Source organism: Passer domesticus, chromosome 17 (genome assembly GCF_036417665.1).
Source record: "Passer domesticus isolate bPasDom1 chromosome 17, bPasDom1.hap1, whole genome shotgun sequence".
Classification (NCBI taxonomy): domain Eukaryota; kingdom Metazoa; phylum Chordata; class Aves; order Passeriformes; family Passeridae; genus Passer; species Passer domesticus.
The window spans coordinates 1,897,136-1,913,480 of NC_087490.1; the positions used below are offsets into that span (position 1 = coordinate 1,897,136).

General features: G+C 57.4%; 1 protein-coding gene across 4 annotated transcripts in view; it reads left to right on the forward strand.

The window, feature by feature from the left end:
• The window catches only part of NOS1 (nitric oxide synthase 1), an 80,233-nt gene that overhangs the window by 11,470 nt on the left and 52,418 nt on the right, over positions 1 to 16,345 (forward strand). Inside the window, exon 1 of one of the 4 annotated variants that reach the window (XM_064392131.1) lies at positions 4,387 to 4,695. The exons of 1 other annotated variant lie outside the window; for it this stretch is intronic. The gene's annotated coding sequence lies outside the window, so the exon portion shown is untranslated. Of the gene's footprint in view, positions 1 to 4,386; positions 4,696 to 7,007; positions 7,258 to 16,056; positions 16,163 to 16,345 lie in introns of those variants that run through there. 2 more of the 4 variants (XM_064392130.1, XM_064392133.1) reach the window with 2 other exon arrangements.

The window sequence follows — 16,345 nt, forward strand, 5'->3', positions numbered from 1 at the left end:
TTTAACACACTACTGAAGAAATTAACACAGCATAACTTTCTAACATAGCACATACAATATTCATTTTAATATTTGCAAAAAGCCAATCATAAAATACACATTTTTCACAGGATGCAGGTGCAAGGGGTGGGACAGGGAGATCTGGGGGTGCCCAGAGTGGGATCGTGGATGGTTTGGGATGGAGGGACCTTAAAGCCCATCCCATCCACCAGCCTCCACTATCCCAGTGTGAGAAACCCTGCTCACCTTAAAAAATGTGAAAGGTTTATTAAACCTTATCAAAAACACAACAGAAGACTGAATAGAGAAATTATTATGGTGCCAGGAGCAGAGGATTTTCCCCACCACGTGCTCACCCACACCATGGAGGTTTGGCCTTTTAACCCTTTGGTCCCTCACAAAGTTCTGTCCATTGACTCCTCCTTCCCTGCCCAGGGGTGGAGATCCCTGCATAAATCCTGATTGGAGCTCAGGTGCTGCCATAGCAATGAGTGACCCTCCCAAAGGTCCCAAAGCCACCCCCTAATAACAACACAACGGGGTGAAACACAACTATAAATCTATAAAATTAACATATCTACAGGATATTTGCCTTTTGATCGTAAGAGCCAACCCTGGCATTGCTCACCTGTCGCACCTTGCTGCTCCAGTCCCTGCTCTGGCCTTGGACACTCCAGGCATCAGGAATCCTCTCCCTGCCAGGATTGATCCTGGGGATAAACTCCTCGATGTAAATATCCTGGAGGAAAACATCCTTGGATCCCCTCCAAGAGCAGCTGGGATTTCTGGGCAGCAACTCCAGCCCTTGGTGGAGCTGCCATCACCCCCGGGATGTATCCAGAGGGGAAAACCCTCCAGATTTTAAACTCAGGGACAATTTCCCTTCTCCAACAGCACCAAAACTCTGGAAGGTTTGGGGTTGTTTTTTTCTTTCTGGGGACCCCTTTGGTCTCCCTTTCCTGAGGGAGCATCCTGCATTCGTGGGCTTTATCCTCTGCGTCATCCTGGCCAATCCAGCTCAATTCGGGATGGGTTTGGGAGCCGTGGGAAAAGGGTGTGTGAAACGTGGGGGATAAAGCCAGGGAGCTGCGCTTGGAGCTGGAACCCACCCCTGGCAATCACAAGGGGGTGGCAGGGGTGGTCTTGACTCCAGGCAAAATCTCCATCACCTTCCTGGAGATTCCAGCCCCACCCAGGACGGGGCTCCCAGGGACCCCAGTGAGCTGCTGGGCCCCAATTCCCTCCCTTTACTGGGACCAGTCCAGCCTGAGATCCCAGGGCTGCTCAGGGGGAACCTCTCCCAGGTCAATCACTGGGCTGTGTCTGGAGGCAGCCAAAAATCTCTGTATTGAGTTGGTACTACTACTACTACTATTATTACTATTATTATTATTATCATCATCATCATCATCATCATCAACAACATCATCATCATTATTAAATTTTTTATTATTCTATATTATTATATTATTTTATGTATTATAATATATATAATACTATATAATATATTTTTATATTTATACATACTATATAGGATATATTGTATATATATACATCATATATACTGTATATTTATTATATAGTATTGTATTTATTATATTTTGTTGTTGTTGTTGTTGTTGTTAATTGAGGTTTTTTAGGGTCTGGCACGTCCAAATCCGCTTCTGGGGCTTGGTGCTCAGCTCTCTTGGCCAGGCTGGTGTTTGTTGGCTCAAAGCAAAGTGGTTTGGGGGGCTGAGAAGTTTAAGTAGCTTCAAATTCCAGCAGTGTCAATATCCCATCACAGCCGTGCCAGGAATAAATCCAGATTCCTGGCACAGCATCTGCAAACTTCTCCTCACTTGGTGGAAAGGCTGAGCAGAGGCTTTTTGTTGGATTTGGGGGAAAAAAGGAGGAAAACCTGACAGCTCCTTCTCTTGAGTTCTTGTTTGTCCCTCTTTTTTTGGGAGTTGGGCTGGGAGAGCTCCGTGGCAGCTGTTTGGAATCAGCCAAACGGGGCTGATTTGGAGGTGAACATCACTCAAGGGTTTTAAAAAAATTATTATTATTATTATTTTTCAGGGCTGTGATTAATTTGGGAGCTGGGATTTGCCCTCCTCATGGTCACCTTCTCCTTGCTCTTTGCTGCTCCATCCAGGCTGGATTCCAGACCTGGAGTCATGGAATGGTTTGGGTGGGAAAGGAGCTTAAAGCTCACCCCATTCCCATGGCAGGGACACCTCCCAGCGCCCCAGGTGCTCCCAGCCCTGCCCAGCCTGGCCTTGGGCACTCCAGGGATCCAGGGGCAGCCCCAGCTGCTCTGGGAATTCCATCCCAGCCCCTCCCCACGCTCCCAGGGAACAATTCCTTCCCAAAATCCCACCTAACCCTACTCACTGCTCCCTCCTCCCGGTGGCGTGCCCGAATTCCCTGTTAGAGTGTATTCCCTGATACACTTTATACACATTTTATTTATAATGAAATACACATTTTATTTATAATAAAATACACATTTTATTGGAGTGGGTCTGGGGCGAGCAGGGAATTGGCGCCTCCTCCCTCCAGGCCAGCACCGAGGGACTTTGCTGCTTCGTGGCGGATTATTTTTATCATATTATTTTTTCCCCTCCTTGCTCCTCTTTAGAAATGAAGAACTCGGCAGCAGCTGTTTCTGTGCTCTTGGGTTTGCTTTGTGCTGGTTTTTTGCAGTGAATGCTGTGCAGATTTGGCTTATCAGGCTCGTCAGGCTGCTGCACTCCTCCCCGGCCCTATTTACCCAGCGCCCCGGCCCTTTCCTGTGCTTGTCGCCACCCACCCCAAGGTGCTCCAGCGATAACTTTTCACTCCGGATTAGGGATTTGGGGCTTTTCAAAAGAGTCTTTAAGCCACAGCCCTCAGAATTGTGTCACTTCGTTAAAAAAAAAAAAAAAGGAAAGTAAACCTCGACATTTACTGCTTAAGGTTGACACGAGAGCGATTTTCCTGGTCTGTAATTACAGCAAGAATTGATCTAAAGGTTCAGAGGTGCCGTTTGGGGGCCTGATCCCGCTGGGAAGGAAGGGGCTGGAAATAGGGACTCAGATGGCACAAAATCCCGGGAAGCGGCTGCTTTTAGCTGGCTTTAATGATCTCGATTCCGCTGATTCCAGTGGAGTCGTGGAGCTCTGCTGCTGCTGCGAAGCATCTGCCCCCAGGCTCCAGCTGCTGGGGATGGCTCAGCTCAGCCACTCGTGCTTCCAAACAGGGTTTGCATCTGAATAACCCAGGAGTGACTCCAGCCCCTTTCAGGCTGCCAAGAGAGGTTTCAAAGCGGGGTTTTTAAATTTAAATTACACCCCGGATTTACAAGGAGTCCTTGAACTTTGGGGTGTTTGTCAGCCCTTCAACGCATCCTTAAAATGATAATGAGAGCAATTTGGATTTTGATGGGAAGGTGCCAGGGCTTGGGGCTGGAGGAAATGTGACTTTTGAAGGGAGGGGGTTCGTATTTTGAAGTAGAATTTAAAAAGAAATGCAAGGGAAGACAGACAGGTCCTTCCCTGCCCTGTAACAGCGATGAAACATGAATTCATCCCCCTGGAATTTCTTGTTTGTGTGCTCCCATAATCTCATTTCTTTGGTGTCTGTATGAAGCTCGAGATAGTTGAATGCCAGGAGCCAAATTCTCTCGGACTAATATCTTTTTATTAGATTTGCTGCGTGCGTGTGTGCCCACGTGTGAGAGAGAGAGATCACCCTTCATCACCCACCTCGTGCCGAGGAGGAGGAGGAGGAGAGGAGCTCCCAAGGAATCTTTCCAGCAGCGTTTTCCAACTCTGACCCCCAGGGCGGGGAGGTTTGGGACATAAACGTGGCTTTTGGTGGGGTTTGCAGGTGTCTTGCTGGTTTCTGGGGTTTGTGCTGGGGTATTTCGCGTTGTCACAGCTCTGCCTGCTCGCTGAGGGCTGTGACAGCTTCTGCAGGTGGGGGACAAAGAGTTTTCCCCTAAAATGTCGCGGGGAGGGAGGGAGGAGCTGGGAGCTGGCCCAGGATGTTTTAAAAGCGACCTGCCCTGGCCATGAACTCCCAGGTTATAAGGGTTTGATCAAAGCCCAGTTTCGCTCCAGACCTGGCTTCGATGAGCCCCAACCCTTTGCCCCGTGCACAGGGGACGATGCCAAGGAATCCCCCGAGGCCGCAGAGGCTGGGTGGGTTCCGGAGGGAGCAGCGGGTCCCTCCTGTCCCTGTGCGGTCACAGCCACCCTGCCCCAGCCCGCCAGAGCTCCGCGACTTGCCGGGCTGTGCCGGGGGTCGGGGAAGGGGAAGAGCGAAGAGCGAAGGCTCACTGCCACCTCTAGGCAAAGCCCAGCATCGGCGCTCGCTCTAAACTGGAGCACGGGCAGACAATCCTGGGATTTGTCCCAAATCGCCGCAGTGGCAGTGCCAGACCCCGCTCCCAGCCGCCGCTGTGTGTGCGGGGTGCGCAAAGCTTTGGTGGAAATGTGTTCAGCCCTTGCCCTGCTCCGCGGGCTGTAATCCCCCCGCACGCGCGGAAAGAGCAGCCCGGTAACCCCCGAGCCGCGGAGATCGTGTGTGTGATCCGTGCGAGGCCACGCGTTCCTAAGGAGCTCAGGGAGAGCCGAGCATCCTGAGCGGCACATTCCCGGCGGATCCCACCGCTGGGAGCTCCGGCCGAGGGACCCGGCTGCAGCCCCTCGGCACGCTCCCCTCCGAGAGGTGGGTGAGGGAGAAGGGCAGCGGCACAGGGGAAGCAGCGGGAGCGGCGGGGCGGGGAGGAAATTTGGGCGTTAAGCGCTGGGTTTCTATTCGGTTTCTATCCCTAACCTCTGGCAGCATATGGCCGGGAGCGAGCGGCGCTGAGCTGCTGCCAGAGGAGAGGGGGAACGGGGCAGCAGCGCTGCGAGGGGCGGGGAGGCGGCTCTTCCCTCTCCCGAGCAGTTTTGGGGGATAACTTCCCAGGCAGCACCGCCCGGATCGGCTCCCAGCTGTGGGAAAGGGGAAAGCAACTTCCATGGACGAGGCTGGCAATGGGGGGGTTCCTCCAGAGCTGGGGCTGCTCTCCGGGGTGCCCAGGGAGGGTGAGGCAGGATGCCAGGGACACGTTCCCTGCGGAGAAATGCTCTCCCCAGACGCTTTTTGCTGGAGGGAGGCGCAGCCTCGGCTGTCACAGCAGGAGCTGTGCGGGGAAGGGGCTCAGTGGTGCGGCTGTGCTGGGGAGGGTCTCGCTCCACCTTCTCCATTCACAGCCCACCCTCTGCCTCCTCAGTAGTTGTTTATGAGCCTCCAAGCCTTCCCTTCCCGGCTGACTCACGGCTTCCAGCGGGAGGGAAAGGCTACCTGGGGCTCCTCCCTGGCGCAGGGGAGCGCAGGCCGCCGGCTCCCTCCCCACAGGGACACTTTGCTCCTGCCTCACGCGGATCTCCGGGCAGCAGCAGAGCTCCCGGTTATCCCAAAACCATCCCCGTGGGGAAGGAGGCGCTGCCGTGCCCCGGAGGATGAGGCCCAGGGATGAGCAGAGCTCTGTTCTGGGATCTTGGGCTGGTAGAGGATGGGAGTCTGGACTGGCAAAGCCGTGTCCCAGAGTGGCACAGCGAGCTCTGCTCCCCTGGATCAGGGCTCTGCTTCCTCCAATGGATCTGCCTCGCTGGCAGGAGGTGCTGGTGGCCGTGTGCTGGGGTAGCTTTGGCAGCGCAGAGTCCCCTCAAACAGGTGACATCACAGCCACCAGCCCTGCGTGAGCCTGCGTCTGCCTGCACCCCTATCCAGGGAAAACTGCTCCAGCCCGCAGAGCCCTGCAGCTCTACGGCTCCGAGCTGTGAGCCCTGCAAGGAGAAGGGTTTGGACTTTTCCCAGCCCATCGCCACCGGGTCACGAAGTCCTTTGTCACCGCTGTCACTGCTCCCTGCGCGGGGCAGCGCTCCCCGGCCGGTGGGTTAGTGCAGATGTCCTTGGGCACCTTGCTCTTAGATGAGTCCTCCTGCCTCTAAACAGGCAGAATCACGTTCTCCTCAGCCCCAGACAGTGTTACAGCCTGATCTCGGTGAGGAGGGGCGGAACGGGGGAGGCAGCCCCGGTTCCGCTGCTGCATTTGCCCGTCCTCTCCGCCTCTGCGCCTCTGCACAGCTCCCGGTGCGCCGGGCAGGAGCGGGGCTGCTCCGCTCCCCTTCGCCGTGGGAAGTTCTGTAATTGAGCCGCCTGCTGTGCCCTGTGTTGTTCGCCTGCCTCTGGTGAGGCACGGGGGCTGGGTGGCACCGGAGCCGCCGGGCATCCACGGGCTGGGCACCTTCAGCAGGCTCAGGACACATCTCCCTGCTCCGGTGGGAGCTCCTGCTGGGCTCGGGGCAGGCTGGGAGCGGCTGAACCCCACAGCCCTGCCCGAGAGCCCGCTGGGTTTATATAATATTATATATCTATAATTGTGTGTTTGTTGTTGCCATGGGAATGAGCACAATCGCAAAGGCTGGAGGCTGATGTCGAGCCTGGGTCTGCTCTGGGCCGCGCTGGGGGCAGATGAAGAGTCAGGAGGGGCGATGGGGTGAGGAGCCCCTTTGTTCCCTCTCCCGTGTGCAGCCCAGGGCCAGCTCCGGCAGCCGAGGCGCGGGGATGTCCCAGCAGCGCCCGGACCCGGGCTGGGAGCGCCGGGAGCTCCCCGAGGAATGGTGGTGTCTGCCCTGGGCACCGAGCAGCCACGGGCTGCCAGGAGAGGAGCGGGATTTTCTGCAGCGCAACCTGCCTGGGGACAGGGATGTGGGGGCTGCAGCAGGGTTGGGAGGGGACTTGGGGACTTGGGGAGCACTGAGCCCCTCCGCTGCCCCCCGGGGCAGGCAGAGCCCCCCGCTCGCCCGGGGCAGGCTGAGTCAGGCCCGCGGGGGGTGAAGCGGAGCTTCCAGCAACAAGTGGGGGCCGGGGGGTGTCTCTGAGCTCTTTAATTGGTGGGGGAGTTGGGGGGGTGGGCGATGCTCCCCGGCAAGGGGAGGGAGGGGGGGAGAAAAGCCACGCTGGAAATGAGGTTATATAAAAGATGTATGATTTGGAGAGCGGAGTGTCTCCTAATGAGGGCTGCACCGGCTCGCTCCACACCCATAAAAACCCTGGTTGGACGTCAAAGCGGATTCGTTTCGGTGATGCTGGGATAAAGGGGCGCAGCGAGGACTGGCTCCCCCCTGCCAGCCCAGCCGAGCCCAGCGCCGCGCCGGGCTCCGTCCCTGCCGAGCCGCCGGGAGGGATGCGGGGCCGGCCGCGGGGCCGGGGCCGGGCACGGCTCCTCTCCGCCGCACGGTAGGTGCCCCCAGCCCCGCGCCGGGCGCCGCTTCTCCGCGAAACTTTGCAGGGGCTGCGGGACCATGCGCCCCGTCGGAAGCGCCGCCGCCTCCGGGCACCGGGGCCGCGCCGTGCCCGCGGCCGAGGGAAGGGGAAGGGGAGGCGGCGGGACCCCAGCCCTGGCAGTGCCGGGCTCCGCGGAGCGAGGACACGCGCGGGGCGTGCCCGGAGAAAGCCGCTCTGCTGCTCCGAGACGCGGCTCCCACTCTCCCCCCACGCCCAGGACACGCTGTGGGTGTACCCCCCGTCCCTCCGCGCCCCGCAAAGTTCCTCCAGCGCCTGCGAGCCCGGCTCGCCCCGCGGGGTGCCTCCCCCGCAGCCCGGAGCAGCGAGCTGGCACGGGGCAGCGGGGCAGGGCACGCGGTGTGCCCGGCCGGGAGGCAGCTGCGCCGAGTGCGGGGGTGGCAGGCGGGCAGCGAGCCCGGGACAGGCGGCAGTCTGCCCGGGGCGATGGCGGGGAGCGGGAGCCGCCGTTGCCCGAAGTGGGGTTAGGGGGGCGGTTTGGGGAGGGCAGGGGGACAGCTCGCAGAATGCCAGCCTGCCGAGGGAGGGCAGTTTTCCCCGGGGATGCCGTGTCCCGGGAGAAGGCGGTTTCGGGAGGCGGGCGGCGTTGTCCCGGGCGGAGGAGCGGATCGCCAGAGCTGTCCCGGGTGCTGAACTCGGCGGAGCTCCCGATCCGCCGCTCCCCGACGGGGAGGGCTTGGCATTGCGGGAGACGCCGCCGAGCCCGGCGCTGGGGTGGGGAGTGGCCCACGCCACGTCCTGCCCTCGCTGTTCGCCCTGTCCCTGGGATGTCCCAGCTGTCCCAGCGTGTCCTCACTGTCCCCGGGCACTGCGGTGGAAGCAAGACCCCCATCCAGCCCGGCGTGGGGAGGAGACATCCCACCCCTCGGGATGTCCTGTTGGGGCTGGCTCCTGTCCTTTAGGGAGGACGGGGGTTCAGCCCGGATCGTCCCCCTTCCCTCTGCCCACCAAGGACCTCGCAGGTCCCCCTGGGCGAGCCGGGAATGCAGGCGGGAGTTGCCGCCGCAGGGAGCGGAGGGATGAGCCCTGCTTGCCCTCGGGCTCGCAGCCCAAAGCTTTTGGTTCTTACTGGCAAAGCAGAGGGGAAAAGAGCTCTTTGTGCGGGCACATCTGGAACATCTGGCGCGGGGTGGGTGCGCACTGCCCCGCTCCCGAGCACCCACGGCCCGGGTGCAGACATTTTCTCCCGACGCTCCCAAGTTATGACAGTCGGGAGGAAATCCTGGCAGGCGACTTGACAACGATCTGCCGAGTCCCCGAGGAGCGGATCCGCCTCTCCGAGATGGAGGGGAAGCGTCTCCATCCTTCCTTCCGTCCTTCCTCCCTTGCCGGGGAGCAGGGGTGTCTGGCTCGGGGAACAGGGGAGACCGCAGGGGCAGCTGCAGCTCCTCTTCCTCACCCACATTCCCAAGTGCCAGCGGCTCTGGCAGACGGGAATCTACAGGGATGATCACACAGAAGCTGCAGGGAGGCTTCGGGATCAGGGGGGAAATCACTCTCGCAGGAATTTCTACCTGCACCTCTTGCTGGTTATCATTTTCTGCTCAAGGTCTCAGTGGGGAAGCCTTATTTAAAGAATTTAGGTTTGCATCAGCAATTTCCTCCCCCCTCTCTTTTCTCCCAGCTTGTATTTCCCAGAATATTTCCTTAAAGACGCCACAAACTCAGGAACAGACTCTGCAGTTTCAAATGTTTGCAAACAAACTCCGGGTGCGGAGTCTCTTCCCCCGCAGCCGTGGGCTTGGATGGGTTATTTCCCTCCTCAGGTATCCGCCCCGGGAGAATCCTCACACCCTTTCTGGAGCCCAGGAAAGGGACAATTCCTCTCGTCCTTTGGATTCTGTGTATTCCCCCTGCCAGCGCCAGAACTGTGAGCGAGAGGCCATCTTAGGCAGAGGGGTTTGGGCTGAATCCTCCTCGGAATCCTCGCTTGGAATTAACGTTCTGTGGCTGCTCACGGGGAGGGCTGGGTCCTCCCTCACCCTCAGGGGCCGTTTTGGCCCTGTCAGATTTTTTTCCCCCTCCCTGCTTTGCTTGTGTATTTTGTCTTTTCCATTTCAGTGGTGTGTCTGTACAAAGGCTTAGGAAATCTGCCAGAATCCCTAAATCAGTGCCTGAAAACAACTATTTTTAGTAACTGATAAGTCACATGAGCTCAGCTCGCATAGATTAGCATTTACCTTTCCCGAGGAACGAGGATATTGTTTGATACTTGTTGATACCATCAATTTTCCCCTAAAGAAACCCAACCCCGCTAACGAGGGGCCGGGTTGGAGAGGCGGCTCCGAGCGGAGCTCAGATGCCTTTGTTCTGCTCCCACTGCTCCGATCCTATCTGTGCGTTAAATCAAATCTATAGATGCAATCTGATCCTTCCAAAAATAAATGCATTGTGTCCCGAGGAGGCCTGGGAGCCACTGTCTGGCTGAGGCTGGATAAATCGTGCTCGTTCCAAATGAGCCCTGATGGGCTGTGTGTGATAAGGGACCCTGGGCTGTCACCATCCGTGCGGGATGTGGCCGTGGCAAGCCCCGATGTCACCAGGGTGGTGGCTCTGCATGTGGAGCGTGGCAGCCCGGAGGTTCTGTGTGTGTCCCTGCAAAAACGGGGGCAATGATGCCAGGGAAACGCTTTCCATGGCTTCTCCTCTCCGTGACAATCCCGAAACGCTTAACGAGATCCAGCAATGCCCTTCTAGGGGAGCTCGCCTTAATCCCATTTTCCAGAGTTCCAGGCTTACGTCTCCAGACGTGCAGGAACGTGAGGCTCTCCCCTTTCAGAGGCCGGGGAGCTCGGTGCCCCCCGAGCAGGGATTACCCCTATCCCCAGCAGGCAGCAAGATGGAGCTGCCCTGCCACGTCTGGGACCAGGCTCCGAGCTGGCCCTGGGGTCACAGCCTGCCCCAAATGCCAGCAGTGAGGAGCAGGGGCTTGGGGAGCCAAATCCTCTCCTCTGGCACGGGGGAAAACTGGTTTAGGATGGGGGCTGGGGCTGGTTTAGCTTCCATAGGGAAGAGGAAAACCCCTGGGATCGATGGGGTCCATTTCCATTCCTCTCCCACATGCACTCCTGGGTTTTTTGCCACATCCACACTCGGGATGCTGGAGGGGTGAGGATGATGAGGCTGGTGCTGCTTCCAAGGAGCCTCTCTCCTACCGGCAGCAAATCCAGGAGGCAGAAAGCTCCACATCATCTCCCCAGCTGAGTCCTGCTGGAATTGGGGTCAGAGCCCCTGCAGGACAAGGAGCAGGTCCCAGGAGGCCCCTGGAGAACTTTGCCGCTGTTGTTGGTACTATGGCAACAAGTGCTAATGCAAGGCATGGACAGAAACTCGGGGGAACAAATTATCCTCAATTTTCCCCTGGCACGTCCCTGAGGATGCCAAGAGCTCTGCCTTGGCTCCGTGTGGCAGACTCATCCCTGGGGAAGGGAGGAATCCCAATCCTGCCCCTTCCCGTGTTGGAGAGGGGTGGTGGCAGCGCTCAGGAGATCCCAGAGCTGTCTCAGGGGCAGAATTCCTGGGACCTGCCTGGGGCTTGGGGGCTCGTGCCACAAGGAGAACGATCTCCTCCCGAGGGTTTGAAACAGGGACACGAGTCACTCTTTAGAAAACCAGCGCCAACAGGATTTATTGGGAAATTTAATGCCAGGCAAGAAGGATTTTCGGGTGACGGCAGCAAAGGAGGGGACGTGAGAGGCTCAAAAGGACCAGGAGTTTATTCCTGGATGGACTCGGAGCTCCATCCCTGACTTTATTGATGCTGGCTGGCAGCTCCTGAGCTATTACAGCTCCAGCCAGCCTGCTGTGATTTTTAAATTTTCTTTTTCTTTTGTTTTTTCCTAAATGGAGCCCCAATTCCCCTCTCATGCTGCGATTGGACCGCCAGACCATCCATCAAGTGGCATTTTCTCATTTATTTCCTCCCTACCTATTTTGTCTTCCAGGACAAAGTGGCGGTGTGTTAACACCGCTCCAATTTGTCACACTGGAGTCACTGGTGTAATTCCAAGCCTCTCGGAAAATTGATGGTGGCGGAATTGAGGTTTTACAGATGGGCCAAGCCCTAATAAGAACATCAGTTTGAGATGGGGTGAGCGGCAGAATTGACGCTTTTATCTAAATTCTGTTGGAGCCACACACCGCAGGCGTCGGGGAAATATTGTAGGAAACAGCAAAAGAGGAATGGCAGGCGTGGTGCAGAAATCTGCTCAGTCCTGAACTCCAAATTCCAACAAAACCCTGGTTCTGGCAGCTACAGAAAAAGGGGGATTTTGTCAACACAGTTGTCTTGGCAACATTAAAATGCATTTCGTGCATTCTGCTCGAGTTGTGCTGGGTGGGGTGAGCGGGAAGGGGGGTGAGGGGCTCCAATAAATTGCAGGAAAGTTTTGGGGTGGCTCAGCCTCCTCCAGCACTGTTGTTCCATGAGCAGGAGCGTGCAGGACACTGGTGTGAATGGGATGGGATAGGATCAATCAGAAAAAATGGAATATTTGTGTGGGAAGGGAGCTGCAATGATCATTTTAACTGCCCAGACATTCCCGTGGCCGTTGTGCCAGCAGGACCTGGCTTTTCCTGGCTGCTTCATTCCCTGGAGAGGGGATGGACACCAAACCAGTGCCAGGAGCTGGATAAATGTGCAGGTCCCGGGGCTTTGGGGCACATTTATGAGCAAACAGTTGTGGTTTGTTTTCCAGGAAACAACCCCTGATTAGGGGCAGATGAACCCTCTTGGGGTCTGGCCATGGATTTATTTCTACCAGAAACAAGGATTTATCTGATTAACTGCCCTTCCTGTAGGAACAGGAATGGTTTGGGTGCAGAAGCCACCCAAAGGGGAGGTGAGGGGGTCTCCAGGGTGCAGCCCGGGGCATTCCATCCCTTTGGCAGTGTCCTTCCAGAGCCTGCTGGTGCCAGCTCGGGTCAGTGGGCACTGACTGGCACCAGGGCATTGTACAGATGGCAAAGTGTCTCATTCCGGTCACTCCTGGTGGAAATCAGGTTTATTGGGGGCAAAGGCAAGGTCCCAGCCCAGCTGGAATAACCATCCCCAACCCAAGAATGGTTGGGAATTGAGCTGGGAGTGGGAAGGGAGAGCAGAGCCATCGTTTTGGTTTGGAGGAAAAGGGTCTCGCCCTTCCTGGGTGGATTTTGGGAAGGCTGAGGGGAGGTGGGTGGTTAGAGCTGGAGGTGATGCCTGGAACAGGAACTAGACAGAGCTTAAAGAATAAAGTAGGTGGCTTTAATTTATTAAAGGCCTTCAAAGGACACACCTTGGGCAGTGCAAAAGCCTCACAGAGGCTACACCCAAGGTGGACATTGGTCACGAGTTTCTCAGACTGATTTAAGTTTGGTCTATTTGCATATCAGAGCTAATTGTCCAATTATAGCTTCAGGTAATGAAGTCACCAGTTCCCCTGGTTCCCTCTACCCCATTCCCTTTTGTTTAAACTTTCCAGGGTCTGAGGCTGTGTTGGTGGCCTTGGTTCTCAGGCCTGGAAGGATTGTTCTGTCTGCCCAAAATGTGAAGAGAGCTAACTAACACTCTGTATCAGTTCAGAGTTATACACAAATACACTGCAGGACCTGAAAAATGTAAAAGCTAAAACTTAAGGCATCAGAGGAACATTATCTGAGCATTTAAAGGCCGTGGCCAAGGACACCCTGGGCAGGGCTGGAGCGTGGAACTGCTGGCACCAGCGAGCTGCCTGCCAGGGAATCTCTTGACCATTCCCCTTTCAGAGGCACAGCCATGCAGGTTTACAGGAACTGTGCATATGCTGCATCCCAGCGCTCTTCATCCGATCCTCCGATGCTCCATGGGTCGTAAAAATTAAATGGGCATAAATCCATCAGCGCCAGGGCTCTTCCTCGAGCTATAAATCCCACGAAAGCTAATTAAAGAGGACAATGGTGCCCATTTAAAGCTGGCACAGGGATGCAGGAGCCATTATCACCGGGAGAACAGGGCTCCAAATGGATTTGTGAGGCCGAGGAGCTGGCATTGAGCACGGCACTGTGCCGGCGGCTCTGCCTGGCACAGTGAGGAGATTGTGTTAAAGCCCCCAGGATTGATTTCTCCTCCGCTTTGCCTTGGAAATCAAATCATCCCATTAAGGTTTGTGCAGGAGTTTGTTCTTGGAATGTTATCTGGCAGCTCAGGGAGCTTCTCCTGGGCTTGGTTGGTTGAGCCTCGGTCGCTGCCGGAGGGGAGCAGGCTCTGCTGCTCTTCCCTGAAAGCCTCCAAAGGAGGGCTGTTCCCAGGGATTGGCATTGGGATCAGGGCCAAGGCTTGCCTGGGGTGCTGCCCCTCTGCAGGGCTTGCTGCTTTCCTGTAGTTTGAGTCAGGTTTATGCTTTGGGAAGGGCAGGGAAACTGAGGCAGAAATGGGGTGACACCATCCGTGGAGGTTTATTCCTGCAGGGTTTGTTCCCAACAGGGAGTCGAGCCTGGCTTTGCTGATGGATTTTTCATGTCCTGGCTGGTTTTTGGGGTGAAATAAGTGCTCCTACCCTGGTGAAACCCCGTCCTGCTCTCACTGTTTTAAGGAGTTAGACCTGACACCCCCAGCAGCTTTTCAATGTCTGACCTGGCTCTGGGGCCCCTAAATCAGAGTCCTCACGGTGCTGGGAGGGAGAGCTGGGAATCTGTGGGCTCACAGAGCTCAGCAGAGGGCTGAGCTGCTCGGGCTCCATCCGAAGCGTGTCCCCTCAGGAATCAGGCCTGGGACACCCTGGAGTGGGGCAGAGAGCCCCGACCCTCCTGGGGGAGCTTTCCAAGCCCTCCTGGTGTCTCCCTTCTCCCTGAACTTCCCCCTCTCCCTCCTCCCCCCAGTCTCAGTTTGTGCAAGGCTTTCCAGCTGGAAAATAATCGGACTCGAGGATCTTTAGGATTACTTTCCAACGTAAATGATGCCATGATTCTGTGAAAATCCTTATCCAGCTATTCCCTAAAGGAGCAGGGGGCTGAGGGGCTTAGAGCCTCTCTGTCCTCCCTCTCCTTGCCTGTTCCTCTCTTTTCTGGCTCTTTTCTACCCTTCCTGATTCTGAGGAGCAGCAGAAATAAAGGACAAATCTCTGGATTGGTGTTGAGGTACCACTTAAAATCTTTTTTCCTCTCATCCCTTTTGCAAGGAATGCTGAGGTGTCAGTGGGTTTGGGGGCAGGCAACAATGAGCACCTAGAAATGCCAGCGTTCCGTGGGATTGCAGGCTGGGGCTGAACACACACCAGAAATGACAACCTTTTCCATGGAAATAGCTGGAAATTATCCTGCTGGGAGAAGAGTGAGGGATTAACCACCGGGGCTCCTCAGCTCTTTCCAGCGAGCTCAGCAAGTCCCTCTGTAAGGTCTGAAGGACATTCACGGTGCCCCCAGCTGTGCACATCTGCCCGTGTGGGCGGCCGGGTGCCCTGGCAGTGCCAGGGAGCCGTGCCAGGCCGAGACGGGCACGATGCACACCCAGAGCTCGCCCGGGGTGAGGAGCAGGGCTGGCCCTGGCAGGGAGCTGCTGCCCCGTGCTCCCGTGGCGCTTCGGCCGCTCCCGAGGCCACCTTTGTCCCCTTTGTCCCCACAGGATGGGTTTGGTGTGACTCAGCGCCCTCGTGGGGAGCGGGGTCAGGGAATCAGAGCCCGGCAGGGAGAAGGAAGCGGCTCCTGTGAATCCCAAAGAGCCTGGGGAAGGGGAACACTCGGCTGGGAAAGCGGGGTCGGGATGGGGAAGGGATGGAGGGGTGGGAGGGAAGGAAAGGGACAGGACCTGTCGGGGAGAAGCGAATTCCTGCTTTGCTCCATCCTCCCCGAAACTGGAACCGTCCCTGTCCTGCTCTGCTGCCCGAGCCCCGCGGGGCAGCACAGTCCATCCCGGGGTCCCGATCCGGTGTCATTTGTAATTAGGGCGTTAATTGGCCCTCGAGGATGTGACCCAGTGGTACTTAACCCTTTGCAAGCTGCTGCTGCTGCCCTGCAGGGCCGAGTCACAGCAGGGGAAGGGCCACAGGGGTTAAACTCATCGCTTTGGGTTATGGATCTCGAATTGTTTTATCCTTAATTCGCTGGTAAAAGCCCAGCCTGGGGTCAGCAGCGCTCCTCACATGAGGATTAACGTGCCCAAGTGGCGCTGGGGTCCCTGCCCCGCCCCTCAGATCCCTGTTTGTCCCATCGGGGGGCTGGAGGTGCCAATGCTGCCCTGAGCACGGGGAGAGAGAAGATTGTTTTCCTTGCCATGGCAGTGCCCCCAGCAGAGCATGTGCCCTCTGTTCTCTGCGCAAAACTCCGCTTTTAAAAAAAGAAAAGAAGGTGCTGGCTCGATGCGAAGTGTCAGGGCACAGTCCTGGAGAGAAACGCTCTCCAGAGCATCTGAGAAGCGCTCGGAGAGCGCGGGGAGGCTTTGGGAGCAGAAGTGACAGAAGCCAAGCGTGGCTTGTAAGAGCAAGGGTCCCATCAGGAGCCAGCGGGCTGTGACTCCCGAGCCCTGCCAGGCGGCTCCAGCCGTGCCCAGCTGCGCCGGGGAGGCTCCCCGAGGGCGGGCGAGCTCCGAGGTGCTCTCCCGGCGATGCTTTCCCTCCGCCGGAGCAGTTGGTGCGGGAGCGGGGCTGGGCTCGGGGGAGGGCGAGCGTCGCCTCCTTGTCCCCGTGCCAGGCTGGAAATCTGGGGAGAGGAGGAGCTGAGCGCTGATCCCTGCAGCCAGCCTTAAAAGCAGTTGCCTTTGGAAGTGTTTTCCTAACTCGGGGGAAGGGGAGCGGAGCGGCCTCTTCTGTTCCCGCTGCTCTTCAGCAGGTCCAGGACGGGCTCCTGGGGCTCCTGGGGCCACCTCGGAGCGACGGCACCTCCGGCACAGGTTTCCACCCGGGCGGGGCTGCTCGGCCCCTGGCTGGCTCTCACCCCGCAGGGTGTGGGATGCTCTGGAGAACACACGGAGAGGGGGTCCCGAGCCGGCAGCAGCCGCGGCCGAGCCCCCTCGGTGGGCAGAGCGGGCAGTGCCCCAGCGCTGCCCTGCCCTGCCCCGCGGCCCTGCCAGGGC